This window comes from Cololabis saira, chromosome 3, assembly GCF_033807715.1.
Source record: "Cololabis saira isolate AMF1-May2022 chromosome 3, fColSai1.1, whole genome shotgun sequence".
In the NCBI taxonomy this organism is placed as follows: Eukaryota; Metazoa; Chordata; class Actinopteri; order Beloniformes; family Belonidae; genus Cololabis; species Cololabis saira.
The window spans coordinates 2,107,363-2,131,795 of record NC_084589.1 but is presented as its reverse complement, the minus strand read 5'-3'; the positions used below and the strand labels follow the sequence as shown (position 1 = coordinate 2,131,795).

The 24,433-nt window shown below is 44.5% G+C and overlaps 1 pseudogene; it reads left to right on the top strand.

Moving 5' to 3' along the window:
- Positions 1 to 4,724: 4,724 nt before the first annotated feature.
- On the top strand, positions 4,725 to 24,094 carry LOC133424148 (uncharacterized; annotated as a pseudogene).
- Positions 24,095 to 24,433: the final 339 nt, after the last annotated feature.

Genomic DNA, 24,433 nt, shown 5'->3' with positions numbered 1-24,433 from the left:
CAATATTCTAATTTTCTGAGACAGTCCTGTAAACTTGCTTGCGTCGTTGTGGTTGAACCACTTCTGAATATCCATCGTTACTTTGTGTTAACCGAGCAGCAGAGAGCAGCGTCTTGCTGGTGCAGGAAACTGCTGGACGCAGATCAGTGACGGACACTGGCTGATTTATAACTATAAACCATAAACCGCGTTGCACCAACGCAGAGCTTACGGCGTAGGATATGCGGGGACGCGAACGTATGGTGCGCGTCGCCGCGTAACCTACGCCGTAGGCTACGCTGTCGATTTAACGCAGAACCATAAATCAGGCTTAACGCGCGTGCATTTGTCAGTTTTCTTCTGGTCTTTTCAACTGAGCATGCAAACACATACACTGAGAGTGCAATGCATGCTTATGCACCCTCATAGAACCGGGCCTGCTTGTACAGCACATCACTGTTGTGGGACCAGTCCAGTCTGCTGATGAGGTGAGCACCCGGTGTTTAAGACTCTCCTCTGACTTCCAGAGGAGATTACCTCACAAACAACAGGCAACAATGGCTGAGTCATCAGAGAACATCTGGAGGAGACAGCTGCTGGGGTTAAATGTGACAACCAAAGTAATGAATCCTGCTGATAATTTTAGTACGTTTCTACACACACAAATAAAAACAGGATTTAAAGTTGGGGTACAATCAGTTTACACAAATAAAGAGCTGCAGTTTTTAAAACCATCCTGAAACCTGCATTTAAATATCCTCAAATTAAAGCTGAGTGTTTAGTAAATGCACTTAATGCAAATAACATTTCAGCTAAGAAATATATTTTTATGAAAGAAAATACCTAAAAAAAACTTATATAAAACAGTTCATACAGCAATGAATTTTGAATTGCTTAGCCATATTACATCACAGTGAAATTTATTTTCCTGACACCAATTTCTTCTTGTAACCTTTTGTGGCCCCTGCACTTCCTCTCTGTTCCCATCCAAACCTCCACACACCTCAGTAGCCTATCACTGTCGCCCTCTAGTTCGCCTCTATTAACCCAGAGGTAGGAGAAAAAGAGCAAATAAAACAAAATCTAAGAAGAATCAATAAATGTTTGGTCAGATTTAAAGGACAGCATTAGCCTCAGTTTTATGGGCGCTGCGCTACAGTTTCAGGGTGGCCGAGTCCTTGGGTTTAAAAGAAAGTTTTATGGTGCTGTAAACATAGCCCAATTCTTTTTTCCATTTCAGCCACATAAAGTTGTGACGGATCCGTAAATCTACCTGGAGAGTGGAAGCTCTCTGCCTCCGTTCTTTCTGCTTTGCAGATTTCTCCACTTTCTTCTCAACTTCTCAATAGCTTTTGTCCCATGAAACTCTTAATAATGATCAATCATGTCACAACTGTTTTTCTTAGTGATTTCACTTTCTTGATCACCTGCAATTTTCTTCTGTAGATGACAGTAATTGTGCATGATTTATTGTCAGGAAAATAAATTTCCCTATGAAGTAAATGGCTCAGTAGTTCAATTATTCTGTATCCACAGCAGCTCCGTGTCTTGATGCTCTGTCCCCCCACCTTCAGTATGTGGTTAAAAATCGGTGTATGACCCTAGACAGCAGCCTCAAATTTGTCAGGGCAAGCCTTTTTTCAACTTCCACCCCTTGCTAAAGTCAACACCTTCCTGTGACATAGTGACCTTGAGAAAGCCATTCACATTTTTCACATGTTTTATCAGTTCCCAGCTCGATTACAGTAATGCACTTTATTTTGGAATTAGTCAAACTTCTCTATATAACCTGCAACTTGTACAAATTGCTGCTGTTCACCTGTTGACAAACGCTCAGAGACCTGAACATATCCAAACCTGGGAACCTATCACACCTGTCCTGTCCTCGCTCCACTGGCTACCAGTACATTTCAGAATTCATTTTAAAATCTTGTTGTTTGTATTGAGTGCAGATAATTGAATTGTACCTCCATATTTATGCAAACATTTATATTTTCACCAACCCAGGAGATCTCTGCATTCTGCTGGCAAATATTTGTCAGAGATCCCACGGTCGAGGAAAAAAAAGGGGGGTGATCATTTGTTTGCATTCCCAGGTCTCTGGAATCCTCTTTCGCTGAACTACGTACCATCACTCGCCTGTGAACCATCTCTTACCTATGTACCATCTCTGACCTATGACCAGGGGTGCACACAAGCCGGGACTCGAGGGCCAGTCTACAGCACGTTTTAGATGTTTCCCTGCCTCAACACAACCCTGATAGACAAGGCTGTGTCACCAACAGAGTTGTGTAAACCTTGATGACATGTTGACGACAACCAGTGATTAGAATCAGGTGTGTTGAAGACAGGGACACATCTAAAATATGCAGTAGACTAGCCCTCGAGTGTGCACCCTTGCCTATGACCATCTCTGACCTACGAACCATCACTGACCGGTGAACCATCACTGTTCTGCGAACCATCTTTGATCTAAATATCATCACTGATCTGCGTATCATCACTGACCTATGACCATCACTGACCTGCAAACTGTCACTGACCGTTGAACCATTTTTGATCGCCGTACCATCACTGACCTGTGAACCATCACTGACCTTTGATCCATTTCTGACCTGTTAACCAGGACTGACGTGCCAACCATCTCTGACCTACGTACAATCACTGACATGCGAACCATCTCTGACCTACATACAATCACTGACATGCGAACCATTTCTGACATACGTACCATCACTTAGCTATGACCATCACTTATCGACTTACCATCTCTGACTTACATACAATTATTGACCTACGAACCATATCTTACCCGTGAACCATCACTGAGCTCTGTAACATTTATGATCTGCGAACCATCAATGAACTTTGAACCATCACTGACCTGTGAACCATCACTGACCTGTGAACCATCACTGACCTGTGTATCATTTCTGATCTGCGAACCATCAGGGACCTTTGAACCATCTCTTATGGACGTACCACCACTAACCTACGAACCATCTCTGACATGCGAACCTTCTCTATCCTGTGAACCATTACTGACCTGCGGACCCTTTCTGACATACGTACTATGACTGACCCACGAACCATCACTGACTTTTGAACCATCTCTGATTTACATAACATCACTGACCTGTGAACCATCACTGAGCTTTGAACCATCTCTGATCTACGTAACATCACTGACCCGCAAACCATCACTGACCTTTGATCCATTTCTGACCTGTTAACCAGGACTGACCTGCCAACCATCTCTGACCTACGTACCATCACTTGGCTATGACCATCTCTTATCTACTTACCATCACTGACTTGCAAACCATCTCTGACTTACATACAATTATTGACCTACGAACCATCACTGACCTGCGAACCTTCTCTATCCTGTGAACCATTATTGACCTGCGGACTCTTTCTGACCTACGTAGCATCACTGACCTGTGAACCATCTCTGACATACGTACTATCACTGACCCACAAACCCTCACTGACTTTTGAACCATCTTTGATTTACATAACATCACTGACCTGTGAACCATCACTGAGCTTTGAACCATCTCTGATTTACATAACATGACTGACCTGTGAACCATCACTGAGCTTTGAACCATCTCGGATCTATGTAACATCACTGACCTGTGAACCATCTCTGACCTGTGAAACATCCCTGGCCTGCAAATCATCTCTTACCAGGGGAACCATCACTGACCTGCGAACCATCTCTGATCTACGTACCATCACTGGCCTGCGAACCATGGATGACCTACCAACCATCACTGAATTTTGAATCATTTCTGACTTACGTACCATCACTTAGCTATGACCATCTCTTATCTACTTACCATCACTGATTTGCAAGCCATCTCTGACTTACATACAATTATTGACCTACGAACCATATCTTACCCGTGAACCATCACTGAGCTCTGTAACATTTATGATCTGCGAACCATCAATGACCTTTGAACCATCTCTGATCTAGGTAACATCACTGACCCGCGAACCGTCTCTGATCTACGTACCATCACTGCCTTTTGAATCATCTCTGATCTACGTACCATAACTTACCTAGTCAAGTCAAGTCAAGTCAAATTTTATTTGTATAGCACATAAACAAACGGCTGAGCCGCAACCAAAGTGCTTCACAGAAAGTGCTTAAAAAGCGAAGACATAAAAAAAGGGACAAGAAAAGGGCTAAGAGACTAAATCTGAATAAGACAATATAAAAAGACACTAATTAAAAGCAAGGGAAAAAAGGTGGGTCTTTAACTGAGATTTAAAAATATGTAAAGACTGGGTCGCCCGGATGTGTAGAGGGAGGGAGTTCCAGAGTCTGGGGCCTGCCACAGCCAAGGCTCTGTCCCCAGTTATAGTACCAGTAGTACCAGTTATGGTACCAGTAGTACCAGTCTGGGGGCCACAGCGAAGGCTCTGTCCCCCCTGGTTTTAAGCTGGTCCTGGGCACTTCCAACAACAGTTGGTCAGCTGACCGGAGTGCTCTAGATGGGATGTGGTGGTGGAGAATATCAGACAGGTATGTGGGGGCCAGGCCGTGGACGGATTTGTAAGCGGTCAGGAGAAGTTTGAAATGAATACGGTAGCGGATGGGTAGCCAGTGGCTTCTTTGTGCAAGTAAGGAGTCGAGTGGCTGAGTTTTGAACTAACTGCAGGCGTCAGAGTTGAGATTGGTCGATGCCGGTGTATAGGGCGTTGCAGTAGTCCAGTTGTGAAGTGACAAAAGCATGGATGACTCTCTCCAGATCGCTCTGTGGCAGGTAGGCTTTGGCCTTGGCAATATTTCTCAGGTACCTACGAACCATCTCTGACCTACTAACCATTTCTGACGTAGGTACCATCACTGGTATCTAAACCCCCCCTGACCTATGAACCATCTCCAATTTTTTTTGGAGGGGGCCCAGGTCAACACACGGCCAAAGTTCCGGGGGCCGTTCGGCGGGGAACTTGGACTGGGCGTGGAACTTGGACTGGGCGTGGAACTTGGCTTGGGGACAGACAGGATACGAGGAGCCAGCTGAGGAGGAACCCGGGTCCTCGGCGCTGGCTGCGGGGGGTCCGGGACCACCACAGGAGCAGGGGCTGATGCGTCCGGGACCACCACCGACACAGAGGCTAGCTGGGGCTGGCGCCGACGCCGTAGTCGTCGTCTCCTCCCCTGGGGCTGAGAACAACCGGGCCCCCCTCGAGCCAGGCGTGTTCTCCAGAAGGGAGATTCCTCCTCCTCAGGGTCCTGCCAACCAGGAATCGAGAGTTCTGCCTCCCTGTAGACATATTGCCAGAAGGCAAAACCTTCTCCCGCTGGATCCATGCTGGCCGGTCCGTTCTGTCAGGGAGTGTGTTGTTTGAGGACCCAGAGGCAGGAGAGCGGGAGGCAGGAGTTCCAAAAAACAGGGTTTATTTAACAAAAAAACAAGAACCAAAAGCACTGCTTAGCAGGATCAAAAAACTTGGACCAGGAACACGAACAGGAAATCTGACGGCGAGAACATGGACGGAGCAAACAGGACGGACCGACAGGGAGCAAGGGAAAGACGAGACCAGATATACACAGGGGGTAACGAGACATAGGTGCGAACAATCAGGGCAGATGGAAAACAGGCGGGGCAGAACAGAAAACACAAACTGGGGGAAATGTCAAACCCTGACATATAATTATGCTGTAAATAAAGTAGAAAACAATATTGCTGCTGTGACATTAGAGTCCTCTCTATAAAACAAATTTCCCTGTGAATCACTAAATGCCAAGTTTTCTATGCGCTAACAGAGGAGGTGTGATTCAGACACCCGCATATGTAAATAAAAGTTCAGTACTCTTTGGTTCACTTTCATTAAACCTGTGATTTCTTCTGCATGTTCTAATCTTAGCTGATAACAGGGAAGATTTAGTCAAAGTGAGCCATCTTTCATCTCCGAGGCGTTTGGGCTGATTATTCTGAGCCTGCCTCCAGGACGTCCTGCTGCCTGATATTCATGCAGCTGCTGGGAGCTGCCAGACGCGTCGATGGCTTCCTGCTCAGAGGAATCAGCTACCGTTCAGATCCACGGCCGCACCGATTGACTGCAACTCTGATTCATAAGCTGCATGATTGACTGTGGTTGGCGGAGCGGCTGCCAGCGCCGCAAGTGGTGGCTGACAAACGACGGGGCTGAGTTGGCAGCGGGAGAAATTACATCAGCTCTCTGGAAAAGCCACCCGACAGTCATTCCGCATCCTTGTGTCTTTTTACTGCCACACTTAATCACTGCCAAACAGATAATACAGACAATTTTGGCAGATGTGTGGAAATGTGCGTGAGTGAGGGGTTATTACAGCCATCATTTCTAATGCTACACACTCTTGAGATGCTTCACTTTCACATGGCAGGAAAAACAGCCCGCTGCCAATAAAGAAGAATACAGAACCTTAAATGATGATGACTGTGACGTCCAGAAGCTGGAGCCATAGCAGCCAGGCTGCAGATGAGTAAAACTAAATTCATGTGACAGAAGGAAATTTAAAAATAAAATGATCAGAACATCCTTCTCTGATTTCTCTCACATTGATTAGTCTGGAGGAAACTCACTCAGCAAGCGCTGACTACTTAAGTCAATTTTCTATGATGTTTTAATTGAGTGTACAGCAGTCAGGTGGTAAGCCATTATGACGAGTGGGAGAGGAAAACACCACATTACGCTGCGAAAGTCAATTAATGGGAAGTCCTCTGTGAGGGGCTGCTTCTTTTCTGTCCCTGTAATTATTTTCATGTTCTTGTGCAGTACGTCTAGACATTAAATGTTTTATATTGGCTAGGTGAAGGGCTCTCACTCAGACTGGTTACAATCAGGAGAAAATGTAATTAGTAGGTTTTTCCCCACAAAACATCATTGTATAATGTTTCGTAGTTACAGTCTGTGGATGAATACAGAAGAGTACTGCTCATCAATGGCCCTTTTGGCAACAAAAAGGTTTCCTGTCATTACAACCATAGACATTATATACGTAGACGCCGCATCGAGCGCTCCTGCGACACGTCAACGTCGCCATAATGGATGTGGCAAGACTGCGCTGTAAACTAATACAAGTAAATGGACTTATTTTCATAAAGTGCCTTTCTACAAAGAAATTTATGTTTTCCGTCTCATTTATTCATTCACACACGCACTAATATACTTGGGAAACTGATATAGTTTCATAGGAGCCTAATGATGCTCTTCTAGTTTAAGGCTCACAATGACCTGTAACAACAATATAGTAGGGGTATATTATACATTTCCTGAATCCTTATGGTCCTGTGAGTATTCCAGTTTTTGTATTTTGTGTCTCTGTTGTTCCTAGATGACACAGGGCTAAAAGATAGTATATCATTTAGGCGGAAATTGTGTAAAAATGTGTGTTTATAGTTTAAAGGGCTGCAGTGACCTCTATGTTGGTCAGAAAGATTCACATCTTAGCGTCAATGAATGCTTAAAAGGTCCCCTTTAAAATGATACCAAAGACAATATAGTGAAACATTGACAGATTTCCTGTACATGAGTCTAAACCAGGATATACACCAGCATCTAAAATGTAATTTTCTGAAGGAGGTGGGTAACTCTGATCCAGCTGCCACTCAGGAAGGTTTTATACCAGAATATCATCTACAGACATGGATCTTTTCAAAAATCATAAGTAAGTTTGGTCACCTTGAGTGGTGCTGACCAGTGAAGTTTTGGGCTCTGGCCCCTGGACTAGTAGTGTCAGAAGGCCTCGGTCTCCTCAGAGTTGCTCAGGCTGCTTCAACCACGACCTGAACGAGGACATGCAGGAGATAATGAATGGATGGATGGATTTATTGGCAGTTTGTTTGTCTAAATGTGGATTGATAGATGCCCAAACAGTTCGACACAACTTGAAAGCAAAAAAATTGAGCTACACATGATGCCAAAGCCACACCCATGAAGTCACTCACTCAGATATCAGAGAGACTCTATCAGCTGGTATAATTAAAGTCTGAAGGTACATAAGAGTCCATGTATAGGAGCTGGTACATCTTAAATAACTGACAAACAAAATAAAAAGAGGCCATGAGGATTATTGCTGAAGATAGCTAAAGCTGCAAAGTTATTTTTCATTGGGTGCATCACCAGTGTTCTCCAGACTACTGAGGCAAATAAGACACCACACCCATCTGTCTGAATGGTTTAATACACATTAATAAGTTAAACATTTTACATTAAAGTAATGGGAAATGTGAAATGGCTGTAAATGATTGGACAATGTTGCATAATAGGGATGCTTTCCTTTGCAGCAGTTAAATAGAATACATCATAAGCTATGAAGTCTGTACACAACTATCCTTCCTTGAGGTCATTTGATTCTCCAGGTTTTGGTTTGCTTTCCCTTTAATCATCATTATTGACACAGTGTTGGATATTTCCTCTAAATATGTGAATGTTTGGCTTTCAAATATGATTTATTGATCCACCATTTGTGTTATGTACTGTGGCTAAAACCAAACAGCGGAAAATATATATATAATTTTTTTAGAGACAGAAAGCGACAGAGATATGATAGAAGAAAAAACAGCCATAAATGCTCTGAATCAAGTCAACCCGGTACAGCTGCGGGTACATTCAGTCTGAGGGCTAACAGGCCAGATGCACTGTAAACTAAACTTAATAAAAAACTGGGGCTGGAGAAAGCACAAAGTAGAATTTATTTGACTGACAAACAGCATTAATTTTGCAGCTACATTTAGTTGTGTTATTTCTGTCCTAGATACCCAATGAATTACTGCAGTAATGCTATATTATTAATTTTTCAGTCATGTTATTCCTATAACAGTCTGCTCCTTTTAAAGTCCCAACAGATTAGCAGTGAATATTTCCAAGATTCCCTTTGTAAAATTTCCACGTGAATGCATCCGTGTTTCCCCTTCTCATTTCAGCGGTGGAACATCCAAGCAATGGGAGCATCTTTAGTGATGGGGGCCAGAAGATGCAAGGCAGCAATGTCAGTTTAAGAAAAGACAAAAAACATGCATTCACAGTAAATTCTCAGGTCCTTCATAGTCCCTCCAGAGGAAACATCTATGGACTTGGAGGCATCTGGATTGATCCTACAGTGGTAACGTTTAGTGGGCAGATAAATAAGTCGGTTTCGGTGGGCGTCTGAATTGAGTTTCTGGTTTGGTTTCGGGCAGTTGATTGCCTTTGTTAGTCTGACTCTCTGCCGTTCGCGGCCCTCTCTGCCGTCCGCGGCTCTCTCTGCCGTCCGCGGCCCTCTCTGCCGTCCGCGGCCCTCTCTGCCGTCCGCGGCTCTCTCTGCCGTTCGCGGCCCTCTCTGCCGTCCGCGGCTCTCTCTGCCGTCCGCGGCCCTCTCTGCCGTCCGCGGCCCTCTCTGCCGTCCGCGGCTCTCTCTGCCGTCCGCGGCTCTCTCTGCCGTCCGCGGCTCTCTCTGCCGTTCGCGGCTCTCTCTGCCGTCCGCGGCTCTCTCTGCCTAACAGCTGAGGTCGCTGGCGGCGGCCACACCCACTGTTTTGTAAACTACTCGGGGGAAGCAGAAAGAGACAGTGATTTAAGGGGAATCCCGTCCTAAATAAGAAAAAAGTCACCAAGACTTGGCAGAACAAGCACGGATTTCACTAGAGAGTGATCAGTCTGTTTCGGTGGGCATCTGAAGTGAGTTTCTGGTTTGGTTTCGGGCACTTGATTGCCTATGTTAGTCTGACTCTGCCGTTTGCAGCTCTCTCTGTCTAATATCTGAGCTCACTTGCGCGGGCCACACCCACGGTTTTGTAAACTGCTCGGGGAAAGCAGAAAGACCACGTAGGATAAAGACCTGCGAGTCTACCTGTCCATCGAGCAAAGTTCCAAACTAAGTAGTGCAAATGTGTCTCAAACCAATCCCGGTCACCTATGGGTACAGACTGAGATGCGCCTCCCGTAGGCAGCGCAATCCGCAAAACCTGTGTTGTCCCATGGTTTACCCGTCTGCCACATCCTCAGTTACCTTTGGTCTCTGGAACTGTCAGTTCACAGTTAACAAAACAGAGTTCTTCAGTTCATTATTACATCTCTCAGACATTCAGGTCCTAGCCCTGACAGAGACTTGGATCCGCACAGAAAACACAGCTACACCAGCTGCTCTATCCGTAGATGGAGAATTCACTCAAACATCTCACTCTGCTGGACGAGGAGGTGACACAGGCATTCTTATGTACAAGAAGTGGATTTTCACATCCATCTGTCCCATTGCTAACTGCTCATCGCTGCAGTAAAAATCTCTAAGCCCTTCACTGCTTACATTCTGGTCATATACCGCCCTCCAGGAGGCAACCTAGATGAGTTCATCTCTGAAATGGACATGATTCTCTTTGACATCGCTGATGATGGCTCACCACTAATTGTACTGGGAGATATGAACCTTCACATCGGCAAAACACAGGCAAACACTTTGCTCCTCACTTGCTTCTTCTCTGGATAAACTTTCCTCTGGTGTCCGAACCAGCTGGACAGAAACCTCCCAGTCCATGGCTCGCAGAGGTTTTGAGGGAACACAGAGCTGGAATTAGGGCAGCAGAAAGAAAGTGGCACAAATCCAAATAGCGCGCTGACTTGTCTGAGTACCGACAAAAACTTCTTCTTTCACATCCAGCTTGAAGGCTACCAAGGTATCCTTTTACCAGAACAAAATCCAAAATGCTCCCAACTCCAGACAACTGTTCATTGCGTTTAATTCTCTTCTCTCTCCACCACCTGCTCAACCACCCACTGGGTTGTATGCAGAAAAGTTGTCTTCCTTCTTTACTGAAAAGGTTGCTACTGTCAGTAACCAATTATCTGAGCCTTCCCACCTCATTCCACCCCAACCGGCCATTGGCACCTCTCTCTGCTCCTTCCAGTCTCTAAACGAGGACGAAGTCTCTAAACTTCTAGTCGCCTCAAAACTGATCTGCTGGTCTGTCGTCAGTCCTCATACTGCTCGACCTCTCTGCTGCCTTCGACACGGTCAACCACCACATCCTCCTCTCCTCACTGTCAAAGCTTGGCATTTCAGGATCTGTCCTCTTGTGGTTCATGTCTTACCTTGCACGAAGATCCTTCAGAGTATCTTGGCAAGGATGAGTGTCCAGAGTGCCACAGGGATCGGTGCTTGGCCCTCTTCTCTTTTCACTATATACCAACCCACTAGGTGAAATCATCCCCTCTCATGGCTTCTCCTACCACTGCTATGCTGATGACACACAGCTCTTCCTTTCCTTCCCACCTGGTGACACGGCCGTCTCAATGTGAATATCGCCCAGTCTTTCTGATATCTCTGCTTGGATGAAGGACCATCACCTTCAGCTAAATCTGTCCAAAACTGAGTTCATTGTTTGCCCAGCCAGTCACTCCTAACCTCCTTAGATAAGCGTGCAGCTAGATTCCACCACACGTGTGCCCACATCTTCTGCCAGGAATCTTGGTGTCATGTTAGACAGCCAGCTGACCTTTAAGGAGCATGTTTCATCGGTTACCCGGTCTTGCTGTTTCACTCTCTACAACATCAGGAAAATCAGACCCTTCCTGACAGAACATACTGTATGACACAGCTCTTGGTTCAGGCTTTGGTCATGTCACGTATTGACTACTGTAATTCCTTGTTGGTCGGCCTTCCTGCATGCTCAGTTAAACCGCTACAGATTATCCAGAATGCAGCAGCACGTCTGGTTTTCAATCAACCCAAGAGAGCTCATGTCACTCCGCTGCTAATCTCTCTGCACTGGCTTCCAGTTGCAGCATCAAGGTCCAAGCTCTGCTTCTGGCTTACCAAACACTTACCCAAACGGCTCCTCAATACCTTCACTACGTGATCCAGATACACTCCCTCTTCACAGCTCCGCTCAGCCAGTGAAAGACGCCTGGTGCTTCCACCACAACATGGCATGAAATAGGTAGCCAGACTCTTCTCCTCCATTGTGACTTGCTGATTGGGCCGGAGCTTCGGGAGCTGCATGCTGGCCTGCGGTCCCCACCCCTGGTCATCCCGTTGCTGGCCCCCCCTTCTCCTCCCTTTTCTCTCTTTTGTCCTGCAGGTGGTCGTGGGTGGCTTGTAGCTTGCATTATGGAGCACAAGTCTTTCCCTGACCCTGCACCCCAACCTGGGACTTGCTGATTGGGCCGGAGCTTCGGGAGCTGCGTGCTGGCCTGCGGTCCCCACCCCTGGTCATCTCGTTGCTGGCCCCCCCTTCTCCTCCCTTTTCTCTCTTTTGTCCTGCAGTTGGTCGTGGGTGGCTTGTGGCTTGCATTACGGAGCACAAGTCTTTCCCTGACCCTGCACCCCAACCTGGGACTTGCTGATTGGGCCGGAGCTTCGGGAGCTGCGTGCTGGCCTGCGGTCCCCACCCCTGGTCATCCCGCTGCTGCTTCCACCTGCCTGCTGTGCTGTTGCCGTCCCTGACCCACCAGTCTGGCCCTCGGCAGGAGGGTCCCCCCTTATGAGCCTGGTCCTGCTCAAGGTTTCTTCCCTCCTAAAGGGGAGTTTTTCCTTGCCACTGTTTGGCTTAAGGTTTTTCTCCCACTAGGGGAGTTTTTACCTGCCATTGTTTATGTAATAACTGCTCGGGGGTCATGTTCTGGGTATGGGTCTCTGTAAAGCGTCTAGAGACAACTCTTATGTATTAGACGCTATATAAATAAAATTGAATTGAATTGAATTGAATTGAATTGTTCCCCGATGGTGGAATGACCTACCTAACTCTATCCAATCTACAAGGTCTGTACCTACTTTTAAGAGCAAGTTAAATACTCAGCTCTTTAAGGAACACTACAGTATCTAGTAAGATGCATGCACTTATGACAAGATGGTGTCTTCTTAGACGTAGCTTCTTAGACGTAGCTTTCTTATTTAATATATATATTCTAGCACTGGCGTGACAGCACCTGTGTCCAACTGGACTCTCAGCAGTCTGACGAGCACTTATCCAGCTGTACCCTCCTATGTGATTTTGTGCTTGTGTTGTTCCCTCAGATGTAAGTCGGTTTGGATAAAAGCATCTGCTAAATGATCCAGATCTTTTATGAAACAATTTATTACTGTGTGCTCCCGACCAAAGAGGAAAAGGAGCCTCCAGAAAGTTGTCTCCGAGTCCAAATGCATCCGTGGGATATATGAGATTTAATGGGAGAAGAAGTCTGATTTGGTGAGACTCAAGGCTAAGTTATGGTTCTGCGTCAAAACAACGCCGTGCCTACGGCGTGTGGTTTGCGTCGACGCGTACCACACGCCGTCACTGACGCCGTCACTGACGCCGTCACTGACGCCGTCACTGACGCGTACCTCCCAAAAATTGTAACTACGCGTTGAGGCGACGCAGACCAAATATTAGACTAAGGTGGAAAAAGTTACATAGTGCTACTTTAAATGGTGATCTGAAAGCATGTATTAGGGTTATGTGTGGCTATGGCAGGAGCAACATGCCAGTGACAAGCTTGAAAAAATACCATCTGGCATACGACCAAAGTTGGAGAACCAGCACTTGGTTGGGACCGGCTCTATTATGACCTTTGCCTCTCATCCTGTTTCTCATCAATAACTCAGCGAACCCTGCTGCTGTGGTTATCAAAATGGAGGAGTCTGCAAAAATAGTGACAGGGAAACTGTGGCCAGCTCTGCTGCGTGTGAATGAGGTAGAATCATTTTCAGCATGTGCTTTATTCAGCATCAACACAGTGAAGCAGTCAGAAACATTAGGGCTTGATACTGATTGTGGACCATAAAGTAGAGGAGGGGGAATGTCCTTAGATTGCAGAATAACACAATGCTTTATGAAAAAAAATCACTGGGGAGGAAATATTGCACCTCTTGAAGGAAACTATATATATCCTCTTCATTGAACAGCATATCACTGTGACATTATATTGTTTTGTCCTAGCCAAGGGACTAGTGAAACTGACTTTTTAATCGAAGCAGCGATTTCAAAGTTTCTCCAAATGGCTCCAAAAGCAAGTCAATCTCCACTGAGCAACTTGTTAAAATGTCTAACTTTGCAGGAGGGACAAACATTTACAACCTGCTACAAAAACAGTTCAACCAATTGGCTGTTTCGTCCACAGTATCACCTGGTAGAAGGTGTGGTTGATCAGAAGTGGCTGGCCCATGGCCAGGGGCTGGGCCGGCATTCCCAGGGGTCAGCTGGGCACCACTCCAGGTCCCTGCTCCAGATAAGCCACCATGACCACCTGGAAGGGTCTGGATCACAGCTGTATAGGCCTATCTATGAAACTTATTTTGGTGACAACACACGGTTTATCTGGTTCTCCTTGTTTTTTTTGTTTTTTTTTATTCATATTTACAATGGTAAAACAGTAATTATATTAACAATACAAGGACAAATAATTGTGCAGGAGAGGAAAAGAAGCCCGAGGGGCTTATAAAAAATCCTCCCCCTCAATACAAAATCACAAAAACAAATCAATCAATAGAAAAAGAAAAGAAAGGAAAAAAGAAAAGGTAAAAGAAACAAAGAAAAACACAATAAACACACAAACAAAAAATATCCATGAAATTTCAATTAGAATAGCCTATTAATTTTGCCTAGATAAGAGATTCCCCAGCAAGCTGGTCCTAAACATTTTTAAGGATGATGCAAACTTAAGAGATCTATCTAAAGAGTTCCAGAGTTGAGGGCCATGGAATTTGATAAAGGATTTGTGATTGCAGGTACGACAAAGAGGTAAATGAAAGTTCTTCCCACCTCTATGCTTGTGCTGTTGCCGTCCCTGACCCACCAGTCTGGCCCTCGGCAGGAGGGTCCCCCCTTACGAGCCTGGTCCTGCTCAAGGTTTCTTCCCTCCTAAAGGGGAGTTTTTCTTGCCACTGTTTGGCTTAAGGTTTTTCTCCCACTAGGGGAGTTTTTACCTGCCAATGTTTATGTAATAACTGCTCGGGGGTTTATGTTCTGGGTATGGGTCTCTGGAAAGCGTCTAGAGACAACTCTGTTGTATTAGATGCTATATAAATAAAATTGAATTGAATTGAATTGAACTCTAACTGAATAACAATGAATATCTGATGATAACAGAAAACAATTATGAAAAGTGCCTGGAATGTCTTGTTTGGAATGAATGAACTTAAACATAAACAGGCATGTTTGAAACATATTAATAGAAAAAATTGATAATAATTTAAATTTGCTAAATAAAGCTGGGCATACACTGTGCGATATTTTAAATCATATGAGACTGCCCCATCTCACACTGCACGACTAGATTGCGGAGTTCAAAAGTTCAGAGCCCACGATTTATTTATAATCGCACAGTGTATGCCCGGATTAAGGGTGCAGAAGGTGCTTGATGAGTAGAAAATGAGATCATTCTCAAAAATATTTTCTGAATTAAAAATAATTGATTAAGGTACGAAGAATAAGAAGCGCCCCAAACAATGTTGCAATACGTCAAGTATGGATAAATTAGACTATAATATCATGAGACGGGACTGATTAACTAAGAAAGAAACTAATAATACCATAGGACTTCATAATTTTTTTGCATACATACTCAATATGTTTTCCCCAGGACAATCTTTCATCCACTAGTACACCAAGAAATTTTACACATGAAACTTGTTGGATTTCAATATTATTAATTTGGAGCTTTAAATCCTGCTCAGGAAAAATTTTGTTTTTTTTTCTAAAAAAAAAAACAAAAAAAAAAACAGTCTGTGGTCCTTTTTTACCGGGGTTTCCCCCTCTTTTCTAAACTCTTCTCTGGTTACATACACAAACAACATTCCATTCCTTAGTTATTTTAAGAAACTCAAACAACAGGTTTGGGTTAGATAATAAAATAGAGTATAAAGGTTGCGGTGGCAAAAACTTTGGCATGTAAGACTGCACGTTCTTCCCAAACTGATGTTGCGTGTTCACAGAAACATTGGACTCCTCAGGCTGAGAAACAGGAAATGCAACTTTGGTTTCCAGAAATAGGTGACGCAGACCCATAATTCTTAGGACGCTAGGCTGTTTGTTTTCACTTTATTGGATAATGACACTGTCAAATAAAGTTGTTATGTTGTAATGCAAATGGGTCCTCATAAAATGCATTTATTATTTTAAAAAGTATTTATTTAGCTGTTCACTCAGCTGTACCTAGATGAATTTGTGTCTTGTGTCTTTGGTCTACTAAATATAGAAGTACACACCTTCACCAACAGACACGCACTCTCCATTAAAACGCTCTCCTTTCTCCATAATTCACGAGTCCGGTTGGCACTGTTGTCTAAGAGGTGTGTTGGGGGCGGGTGGGAAGGGATAATGCAGGATCCGAAGTGACAGCAACATCTTCTGCGGCGCATTCAAACACACTGTTGGTCATTAAACATGTATCCTGTTGTGTAGCAGCAGCGTTGGGTTTATAGAGCTGCTCATCAGCCCACTTATTGGACCATGTGGAACAACATTAACTCACTGAGATGGTGCTCATTTAATGCACCTACACTTCATTCAAGAAATGGAAAACTGTGCTGCATTGGGGCAACGGGTACAAGCTAAAGCAGGTTACAACCCGGATTTAGAGACAGTTTCTTTGTAAATAAAAACTCAAGTTTTTACTTTGTAATGTAAAAACCTAAGATATTTCAGGTGTTTTCCCATCAACTTGAGGTGTCTGAAATGGACCATGATACACTTAAAACCCACTAGAAACGTGTATTGTAGTCAGATGAATGAGCCCATTGCATTGTGGGGCTCGGCAGCCATCTTGGTAGCTAAGGAAGTCCATAGTAAACAAGTCCAGTGAAGACGAGACTTAGGAAGCAAAAACATAATGAAACATGGACAGAAATCAGCAAATAACAAATAGATTTACTGCAGGATTAGGATTAAATATAAATCCATGCTGTTCAGATTGTTATATTTATGAGAGAGGTGATTGTGGACACGTATTCTGGGAGTTGTAAGACTCAAAACACACGTATAGGCCTATTGGGCCCATCAAATTAAATTCCGATTTTTAAAATACAAGCAAGAAAAAAGAGTGTAATGATGCATTATCACTAAATATAAATAATTCACAAACCTGGACGAACACAATAAACCCACAACTCTTCACGGAGCGCGACACAAAACAAGAAACAATGATATCCATAATGCAATGCAACTACACAACTACAGCATGTTACTCCTCTTTTTACAGCTTAAATCGGAGGAAGTGCTGCCAAATAAAGTATTTTTCCAGACCTCAACTTCTGACAGGAGTTCTCCAGCTCACAGCCGATGTTTTTCTTGTTCATTTTTTTTTTCACTTTTTTTTACCATTTCTTTGTTAGGATGAGCGTGTTTTAATGGATAATTATCCTCATTATCATAATCAAATTAATCTGCTCTGTCTTTTGGGAGATCTTTCTATAATAACACTGGAAAATATCTCCTGGAAAATCCTCACTATTGCCCTAATCATCGCCAAGAAATAAATCCTCATGAACTGGAAAACAAAAAAAATCTATTAATATTACCTTCCGTATCAAAGGAAAAAATATATCTGCCTCAATTAAAAACAAAACCTCCCATTTTGACCAAATCTGGAAAACATTTAATACATTTTTAAATGTATGATACATATTTCGACCCTCAGCTAATCTGCTATAATAACTTCAGACTTCACCACTTCTATTTGCAGGAAAAAAAAAAATTAAAAATTAAAGCTGCAAGCAGCGATGAACGGGCCCTCGCGCATGCAATTTTAAACCAATAAAAGTCAAGGACTCAAAACCGAGTCTGATGACACCACCCACAACTCTCTATATCAAACCAATCAAATGTTATGGCAGAAAGTAGGAACTATCAAATATGGACCAATCAGATGAAGGGGGGACGTGCTTTCTGGCATCTATCGTCGCCACGGTAACGCTTTTGACTGAGAAAAGTAATGCGCATCGTTGCAGGATCGAGACACACATTTTGATGTATAACACACATGGGTGCACATTACGGTTCGGGCGAAGAAGCGGCCGAAGAAATGGCATAAATTCTTCCAAAATTACACAATTAATTCAAAATGGCTGACTTCTTGTTCAGTTTCAGCCATGGCGCCAAGAGACTTTTCTTTAAATTGCGACATGATACAGGTGTGTAGCGATTTTCGTGCATGTACGTCAAACCGTATTGTGGGACTTGAGGCACGAAAGTTTTCTAGGGGGCGCTGTTGAGCCATTAGGCCACGCCCATTAATACAAACCATGAAATATCAAATTTTTCACCAGGCCTGGCTTGCGTGCAAATTTTGGTGACTTTTGGGGAACCATCAAATATGGACCAATCAGATGAAGGGGGGCACGCTTTTTGGCATCTATCGTCGCCACAATAATGCTTTTAACTGAGAAAAGTAATGCGCATCGTCGCAGGATGGAGACGCACATTTTGATGTGTAACACACCTGGCTGCACGTTATGGTTCGGGCCGCATTAACTGCCGAAGATATGGCATAAATTGCGCCAAAATTACACGATTATTTAAAAATGGCCGACTTCCTGTTGGGTTTCGGCCATGGCGCCAAGAGACTTTTCTTTAAGTTGCGACATGATACAGGTGTGTACCGATTTTTGTGCATGTACCTCAAACCGTATTGTGGGGCTTGAGGCACAAAGTATTCTAGGGGGCGCTGTTGAGCCGTTAGGCCACGCCCATTAATGCAAACCATTAAATATAAAATTATTCGCCAGGCCTGGCTTGCATGCAAAATTTGGTGACTTTTGGGGCACGTTTAGGGGGGAAAAAGGCCCTCATTTCGTCGGAAGAAAAACGAGGATGAGAAAAACAAAAACTCCTACAGATACAATAGGGCCTTCGCACTGTCAGTGCTCGGGCCCTAATAAATAAATAATCAAACAAAATAAATTATAATAAACAAGTACAAAATGTCAACTTTACTCCTGTTTCCCTTGGGTACAATTAGCATATTGTTCCTCAGCCTGATAATCTGTTGATCTATATCCGTGGAGCTGGGGGGAGTGTCAAAACCTTTCATGGTGGTTGTCAGAATTGGTATCATGCTCATACTTTTACTCCCCCTATGTTGGGATGTTTGTCCCGGGGGCGCCAACCCCTTGGTTGTCTGGTCAGTGGCGGTCCTGCCCGGGGGCCCTCCCGGGGGCCGGTCTGGGTACCTGGCTTGCGGTTGAGAGGTATGTCAGTCTGCCTCTGGTGCAGGGGGGGTTCCTGGTGGTGGGGATGTGAGCCTGCGGCTCCTGTGGCCGCCCTGGGCTAGCTATGCAGATATACCCATCAAGCCTTGACCTACTCCCCCTCCACCCACCCCTCTTTTATACATACCAATACACAAACACGGAGGGTTGGGTTATGTTTGGACAATGCCACATTCTTTTTTTAATGCACTCACTCATAACACGTATATAAACCAAAAATTAACCCTTGTGCTGTCTTTGGGTCAAAATGACCCAATTCTTCTATCCTTCTTTCCTCCTGCTCTCTCCTTCCTTCTTCCCCTCCTCTTTTCCTCATTTTTACCCTCCTTTACTCCTTTTTCCTACCTCCCTTCCGTCATTCGTTCCTTTATTACCTTCTTTGCTTTTCTTTCCTTCTTTCCTTATTTTCTCCATTCCTTCCTTCTTCCCTCCCTCCCTTCTTTCTTTCCTTTACTCCATTCCTTCCTCCCTCCCTTCTTTCCTTTCTTTCTCCCTTCCTTCCATCTTTTCTCCCTTCTTTCCTCCCCTCCAGCTTTTCTCCCTTCCTTACTCCCTTTCCTACTTCCTTCCTTCTTTTCTCCTTTCTTTCTTCTTTCCTTCCTTCCATCTTTTCTCCCTTCCTCCGTTCCATCTTCTCTCCCTTTCCTACTTCCTTCCATCTTTTCTCCCTTCCTCCATTCCATCTTTTCTCCCTTCCTTACTCCCTTTCCTATTTCCTTCCTTCTTTTCTCCTTTCTTCCTTACTTCCTTATTTCCTTCCCTCCATCTTTTCTCCCTTCCTTACTCCCTTTCCTACTTCCTTCTTTTCTCCTTACTTCCTTCTTTCCTCCCCTCCATCTTTTCTCCCTTCCTTACTCCCTTTCCTACTTCCTTCCTTCTTTTCTCCTTTCTTCCTTACTTCCTTCTTTCCTCCATTCCTTCGTTTCTTCCTTCACCCTCCCTTGACCCAAAGACAGCACAAGGGTTAAGATTTGAAAAATAGGCATATACATCACGATTACACAAGTGCAGTGTTTCCCAACCCTGGTGTTCGAGCCCCCCTTAGATGCTACCCTGCTTCAGCACACAGTGATACAAGTGCCTGTGTTATCAACAGAGCTGTGCAGACCTTGGTGACAAGCTAATAAAATAAAAAAAATAAATAAAAAAAATGCTTCCCTTAGTAATCCCACAATGGGGAAATTCTTTCTCTGCATTTAACCCATTTTCTAGTTGAACTAGTAGCAGTGGTCTGCCATGCAATGGCACGGCACCCGGGGAGCAGTAAGGTTAAGGGCCCAAGGTGGTTGACTTTGGTTGCAATCCAAGGGCTTGCAACCAGCCCTCCTCTGTAACCAGTAGGCTGGAGGACTCCAGCCCTCCTCTGTAACCAGTACCAGTACCAGTCCCTTTAAAAGGGAGGTCTCTGCATTTAACCCATCTCTAATTAGACTAGAGAGCAGTGGGCTGCCATGTGAACGGTGCCCGGGGAGCTGGGGTTGAGGGGCTTGCTCAGGAGCCCAGGGTGGTTGACCTGGGCTGCATTCTGGGGGCTTGAACCTGGTCCTGCAGACTCCAGTCCACTTCTGTAACCACTAGGCTGCCACTCCCCAATGAGGACCATTAATTAAAACAGAGTGACTATTTGCACCAGGATACAAATAACAAGCCCCCACCAGCTGAGCTATTCACACCCTGTTCACATATGAAAACAAATGCGTTGCCCATGCGCATGTGCACCAACGTGTCTGCAACAGAAGGCGCTTTTTCACTTCCCCATGCGCATGTGCACCACTCTGAAATTGGAACCATGTCAAACAATAGAGCCAGGCAAACGTCTGCTCTCACACTTTCATATGAACAAATTTTGCTCTTATTTTCATGTAATTGTAAGATATTTTGACGAGATTAAATGAAGTTTATCAAAAGTGGTGTGAATACCTGCCAATCACTGTTGAGCTGATGGATTTTTTTTTATATAAATTATTTCTTTTATTTTTTTTTCTAATAATACATGAATGCAATAGCATACATTGATATTGGTAGCATGGTGTGAATAGCCTACACGTCAGTACTTGCACCCGGGTGTAAATAGCCTAAGCCTAATTAGAATCAGGTGTGTTGGTGCAGGGAAGGATTATAAAGAATGTAACTGCTGCATGGTAAAGCGACAAGAGTAGTAGTGTAATGTAAATTTAAAGCTGGCCTGTTTGAATCATCTCAACGTCAACGTCTTGAGGCTATTCATATGAGAAAAGTTGGACTCACAGGTGTAGGTAGATCCAAACATTGTCAATATTAGCAGTGCAAGTTTCCTTATTGTGGGGACTGATACTGGTTAACAGTATCAGTCCCCGAAGGTCCACTGAAACCCCCACACTGTAAGCGCTATTTTAGAGCAAATGAGGACTGCACATCAACCAGCTCCATCTGGAAGATGCTTTCATCAATACAAGAAATGACCTCGTTTGTCAGTCTGTGACAGTAAATTGAATATCTTGTGATTGTGGACTATTGGTTTGTATAAAAATAAGACTAAGAACAAAAAAATAAGAAGAAATAAGGTAAGGATGTCTTCTTGGGCTTTGGGGAATAATGATCAACATTTTTCAAAATGTATCACCATTTCATAGATGAAAATCCGAACAGATTGCTTATAATTATTAACTTTTGTACCAGGAGAATCTTTCTTGTGTTTATTTTATTCATAAGGTTGGGCAGTGTCTTGTCTTTTAAAGTTGAGTCAACTTCATAACTTTCTGTTAAAATCACTATAGTAATCTGGCACGGAAATAATTTACAGATAAAATAAGACAGTTATGTTATTGAGTCCTGTTGTGACTTTTGCATTGAACCTTTTGATGAGTGAGGAGAGAAAAGCACTGGGCTGGTGGCTTATAGTTTTGTGTTAATGGAGTTTTAAAAAAAAGTTGATACAGAATAATGAATGTTTTCTGATTACTTACCCATATGTGTGCTTGGATTTGGGTTTGTGTGCAGCAGCTTCTCAAGTGTGAGCATATGTGTGCAGTGTATGAGTATGGGTGGGCTGGGGGAGTGTATGACTCCAAACCAGACTCTTTGTCCCAGTCTGGCATTGATGCAGACTGCAGACTATATGAAATTTTTTTAAATTGCATTGACATGCCTACTAAAACCAGAGTTATGGTAACTGAAATACGGTATGTTTTTTCTGCGCATTGCCATCATGTTCAGATCAGGAATAAATGTGAAAAAGAGATTTATTGGAAAAGAACTGAGAAGCGCAAAAGAAAACATGCACGCACGCATGCACATACACACTGTTCGCAAAAACATGACTCATCTATTGGTGGAAAAATGCACCATATCAACTAATGAAAAAACAATATGGCAAGCACAGCATTTTGTCTCTGAGGGAAATTGTGGGAGTAAAAGATATGGATACAAGTTTTAAAACAATGCCTGCAGTTGGATAAAAGGCCTTTTACATTGGCCGACACTAAAGAAAAATGTAAATGCGGGGGGGCGGGGGGTTTGTGTGTGTGTTTTATTCCCTTGTCCCTATATTAATGGTAAAAACTTAAAGCATATATATGCATTTTAATCTTCTTAATCTCTTTTTTTAAACATATATGTAAGAAGGATATGGGGTGGGGGGTGTTGAGGGGTGGCATCTGCTGCAAATGTGAAATGAGAGAAACAGGAAAACACACAACGGGAATCTGCAAGAGAGAAAACAAACGCACAGAAACGGGAACAGGCACAGACACAAACAGCAAACATTTCAGGTCTCTAAAACTGAATCAAGACTAGGCTACTGTGATTATCTGTCCCCCAAAACTGAGTATGTAGATGAATGAGAAGTGTGTATGTCTGTGTAAATGTGTGTGTGCAAAGTGAAAACAAGCTTTTACATAAACTGCAACTACAGTCGAGGAGAGAGGGCACAACCACGCAACCCTAGAGACCAGAAGCCGACAAGGAAGAAACCCGAACCCAGGCCACCAGCAGCCAGAGGAATTCCCCCGCCAGCAAGCCCTGCCCCCTCCCAGCAAACGACAGAGGGAAGCCCCGGGCGGAGCCCCCATGACCACGGGAGGAAGCAGCCAGGAAACCTACGGTGATGTTCTGGGTCTCTGGAAAGCGCCTAGAGACAACTTCTGTTTCAATAGACGCTATATAAATAAAATGGAATGGAATTGAATTGAATTGATGGACCAGGACCCAGCCGAGCACCAGCCACCCTCCAGGTCAACGACTCCCACCCTGCGAGGCGCCAGCCTGCCCGGAGAGAGACCGGGCCACCCCGACAGCCGACGCCCGCGGGCCGGCACCCACCCCAATGAAAGCGGGAACCCCAGAGCCAAAGGTGCGCCCAACTGCAAGGGCAGCTGGGGGAAGCGGAGACGGGGATGGAGCACGGGAACCCCCCGACAAGGAGCCACCCAGACACGCCCAAAGCAAAGAGTCCCAAACCCAGCTAAGACAACGGACACCCATTCATCCATCCATCCATCCATTTTATATCCCTGCCTTATCCTTTGCAGGGTCAAGGGGGTCTGCCGGAGCCCGTCACAGCCAACTACAGCGAGAGGCAGGGGCACACCCCGGACAGGCCGCCAGTCCCCCGCAGGAAAGCCACCCCCACAGACACCAACATACACTCACTGACAAAGACATGGACAATGATTCTCTCACCATTCCCATCTACCCCCTGGAGGCCCGGCACAGCCCAGCAGCCCCCCCCCAGGCAGCATGGCGAGCCCATACCTGGGTCCGGCCATCAGTCCCTCCAATGGTCCCCCCTGCCCCAGGCCCAATGTGGGAAACATAGTTGGAAGAAGACCTCACTCTCGCACCTGGTGATGAGTTTGATTTGTTGTGTGTGTTTTAAGAGCGATGGGTGTTATAACCTCCGCTATGCTACGCAGACCTTACCTGATTTCTGATTGTCTGGCAGGTTGGCAACTCCAGAGAGATGCTCTCAGCTGAGAGCTCGGCGCACGGTACCGTACCTTGACTTGTTTGTAAGGTGGGCTGTTGGAATTACTGTGCCATGGGGTTAATTTCTCAACGTGAGAAATGCCATGTGTGGCTTGAAAGCGTTTGAACTTGTTAAAATGCGTGAATTTGGGGCATGAGCGCGAGGGCCCGATCAACAGGTCAGCTTTAATTTCTTTATTATTATTTCATAAAATGAAGAAACAGCTGATGACAGTAAAAACAGTAGCAGGACGTCACAGGTAGGATCTATGTCTGCAAGATGAGTAACTGGTTAGACGAAGAGATCCACGAGCTGCTCAGCTTCAGAGACGAGGACGCCAAAAACCT